This window comes from Cupressus sempervirens, chromosome 6, assembly GCF_028749045.1.
Source record: "Cupressus sempervirens isolate cs-2001-9-10 chromosome 6, ASM2874904v1, whole genome shotgun sequence".
Classification (NCBI taxonomy): domain Eukaryota; kingdom Viridiplantae; phylum Streptophyta; class Pinopsida; order Cupressales; family Cupressaceae; genus Cupressus; species Cupressus sempervirens.
The window spans coordinates 584696472-584700494 of record NC_143123.1 but is presented as its reverse complement, the minus strand read 5'-3'; the positions used below and the strand labels follow the sequence as shown (position 1 = coordinate 584700494).

The 4023-nt window shown below is 29.8% G+C and overlaps 1 long non-coding RNA gene across 2 annotated transcripts; it reads right to left on the bottom strand.

Annotated features, from left to right (window-relative positions):
• Positions 1–1351: 1351 nt before the first annotated feature.
• LOC149553598 (uncharacterized) lies at positions 1352–3469 on the bottom strand. 2 transcript variants are annotated; one of them, XR_016353415.1, is made up of 4 exons: positions 3135–3469; positions 2324–2780; positions 2179–2237; positions 1352–1437 (listed from the first exon to the last, which is right to left on the bottom strand). It is a non-coding gene; the product is annotated as an uncharacterized LOC149553598 (long non-coding RNA). The 2 variants fall into 2 exon arrangements; XR_016353414.1 differs by lacking the exon at positions 1352–1437 and having other exon boundaries at positions 2073–2237.
• Between the last annotated feature and the right edge of the window lie 554 nt (positions 3470–4023).

The following is a 4023-nucleotide window of genomic DNA, read 5'->3' as shown; positions in this document are numbered from 1 at the left end:
GATGGATAGGATCTAATAGAAGACATAGAAGTGGGTGACCAAATAGATGACTTTTATTATTATAGTGTTATTTTATATAATTAATTCAAATAGGACATACAAGGAGAAAGTGCTAAGAAAGATAGAAGTTATCAAGGAGGAGACAAAAGGACCAATCTGATTCATGATGATAATTCTTTAATTTTCAACACATCTATCAGAGCCACACCTAATTTAGAGATTAAGTAAGAGATACTCAAGTGTACCACCCAGATGTGAAGCATTTAGAGGTGAAAAAGTTGAAAGAAAAATTAGGCAATAGATGTACCAAGGGAACATAATTATCTTACACCTCATCCTATCATCCCCAAATAGATGGAAAAATATAAGTAGTTAAGAGATATTTGGGAAATCTAATAAGGCATCTCACAAGGTAACATGACTAGAGTTGGGATGTAGTGAATAGTTTAGAAGAATTTCCTTATAATTAATCCATGAAAGGGAGTATAGGGAAGATTCCTTTCAAAATTTTATATGATTTCCATCATAGGGGACTAATTGATTCAATGGATTTTTCATGAGGTGGATAAAATGAGTGCACATGGGGAATATTTTGTAGCAACCATGAAACACATAGATGATCAAGTTATGGATACAGTATTAAAAATGTAGAAAATTAGATAGATCATTCAATGTGTTTGACATGTATAGAACCCAATCAAAGGGATTGAATGGTTTTGTGGATGTCAGAGAACATATTTTGACTGCATTGTCAAACAACCAAGGCCTAATTACTAGTTTGTTTGATAAGGTGAAGGTGGACAATTGTAAAATATCTCAAACAAAGGCAATAATCCCATGCAAACTACAACAATATCTATAGATTGATTCAAGGTGGGGTTATGGGGATATATAACTGCTCTTCTCAAGAGTGAGGAGATTGGTTAATAAGTATAGCAACAATATCTCTTTGAACAAGTGTTGATTGGTTTATTTTGAGCTTCACTTGGTTATGAGAATACTTTAATATTTTCTACTTAACAAGGCCAAACACGTGAAGGTGGAAGTTCATTCCCCCATCCCCTCCCCCTCCCCATAATCACTCTAAATTCCCCATTAATATCTAATTACATATCTCAATAATTAATTAATTAATTTATGAACTATAACATTCAATCATTATAATCACATAACAATCAACAACATGATATAAAATTAATTAATAAGAAACATTCATCAATAATTATCAACACATTCATTAAGACAACGTTCTTGTATCATCAAACAAGGTTTATAACAATCATTTCCTTTTTATTTTTTTCTTTGATTTTTGAAGGTAAATGCTACTAGGAAGATCAATATCTTTAGCATTCTTCCCATTTTGTCATTATGATCTTATGATATCATGCCTCCTAATCTTTTTTGGAGCACAAGGCTAATGTGCTAAAGGGGAGTTCACTGCAATAACAAATAAATGGGTTAAATTCACAATATTTTTTATTAATGTTACAAGTATTTTATTAATCAAAAGAACATAATAGGTATTTTTCTTTACTTGACATTACCACATCATCTACAACCATATTTTGTCCAACCTCAACATGCTCAACACTAACATCATGCTCCACTCAATCACCGTGACAATTTACATGGTCTAAATTATTGACAAAAAGGTTACACCAATTGTAATTTAAGATGTTAAATTTTATTAATAGTTTCATAATTAATTTTCAATAGAAAATAAATATCTCCATCACTATGATGCATAGTAGGGCCTTCATCATGTGTAGGATCTGTATCAAGATAAGAAGGTTGTAGTGAAATGTCATGCACATTGTTATCACTTATTTCTTTATAAATTAAAAATAGTTAATTTATGTACAAAATTAACATCAAATAGATTATTTTTCAAGTATTCAATTTGAGTTATTATTCATTAGGCCTATTTATCTATGTGTGAACTGGTGAACTAGAATATTCTCTTTGGCCACTAGAATCTATGCGGTGGCATGTAACCATGACTTTATAGCCTTGCTTGAAGGAAATTTGTTTGTCCTATTCTATAGGCACTAGATTAAATTTAAAGCCCTGCATTGTTTCTTAATATTGTCAATATTGAATGTATTGCTTGATTAAACAAAATTGTTTGTAATTTTATATAAAATAATTGATACAAAAATTTTATTTACTATTACTTACAAGTCATGCATGAAGTTTCATATATCCACCAGAGCCAAGATGGTGTTTCTCAACTTTATCTACATATGAAAATTTTGAAATATGTTAGATTTATAAATATAAAGATAACTAATTAGTGCATAATTACATTAATACTATCACATACCTATTTTTTCCTCTTTTGGTTGAATTCCATAAGCTTTCAGCCTTTTCTCTTTTGCATCTTCAATGATTTCATTCTGCTTCATCTCTGGAACCATAGGAGAACACTCATACTTGGGTTTTCTTTAGAGCCCTTCTATATTGTTCCCTCACAGTTTTTAGATGTTTGCAAACTTCTAAAGAATTTTACCTTTGTCAAAAAAAAAATTGACCAAGAAGATCCTCTAAAGATTTTATGAGCTGATATTTTAATTTCAGAGCTTGGTCATTCCACCTTTTAACAAAAAATAAAATTTTTAGATAAAGAAATTAGCTCAAGCTACTTACCTTGAATATAATACAATAAATAGCTAAAAGGAAAATATTCTACCAATTATATTAAGCTGTGTACCTTTTACACAATGTGGACCCAAATAACTTCAATTTTATTTCATTAAGACTTTCATATAAAACATTGTTTCCTACAAAAACATCATGGGATCTTAGTCCAAAATGAGTTATGAATATAACTAAACTACAATTACACTTTAACTAATAATAATTTTAAAGAAACTAGAAGCTTAGGCACTTTTAAGGGAATCGTATCTTTCTCGTCCAACCACAATGACCCCTGCAATGATTCAATACTAGTAACATGGGATGATCTAGAAAATTATGGTAGATTATCACTAGTACTAGTCTCTATTCTATCATGAGAAGGTGTATCTATCACTGCACAAAGTTAATAAATGACTATGATCAAATAAACCCAAGAAACTTGTACAAATCAAATTAGAATTAATACATAAAAAAAATATAACAAAACAAGGATTTACCATATCTAGTCAAGGAGACATGGATGTTTCCATGCTCCTTGTTGTCAATCATCCTATAGTTGGAAATCTCAGAGTGGTGGTCAACTTCATCAAAGGAGAATATGAACTTCATCATGACCTAAAAAAGAAATCATATACCTTGTCATTTTAAAATATAGATTGCAAAAACATGACACACTTGTAGGAGGCAAAAAGATTACTCAAACAATAGTATTATACTTCACCTTTCTTATAAAATTTTCAATAATAATCATGAAGAAAATAATGGTGTAATTTCTATTATTAATAGATTACAATAGAGAAACATGGTATATAGTGATTTTGATTATGTCCCTTGTGATGGTTGAAAATGGAAATCACATACCTAAAGGAACCACGCTAGTACCCTCATCATGTCCAATAACTCGATGAGGCCTCAAAAATTCTTGTAAGAACATATGCATATTTTAGTTCATGATCCATAAATTATTATAAAACATAAACCTTTATTGAGTTATTATTATAGTTAAAGATTCATTGTTATCTAGACAACATGCTCTCCAAAATAATTCATTTTTCATCACCCCTATGTCCTCAATTGGATTTGGATCCATTACAATGGCAAGAATTCACAAATTGATTGATTTTAGGGTCTTTCTACACATGCTTATGAGGTCAATGGTATATGTGATGCCATCATCATATAATACTATCGCTAGCATATCAATAATTAATTGATCTTTTGTTACATGTTCTTTTCCCTTTCCCTAAGCATAAATTTGTGACATAAATATCAATAAAACAAAATTTAAAAAAGTATAAAACCCTATTAAAAATTCTATAGTAATATAATATTTTATACAATTACAGTTCTACCAATTTTTACACAAAGGTTTTACCTTTGCGGAAG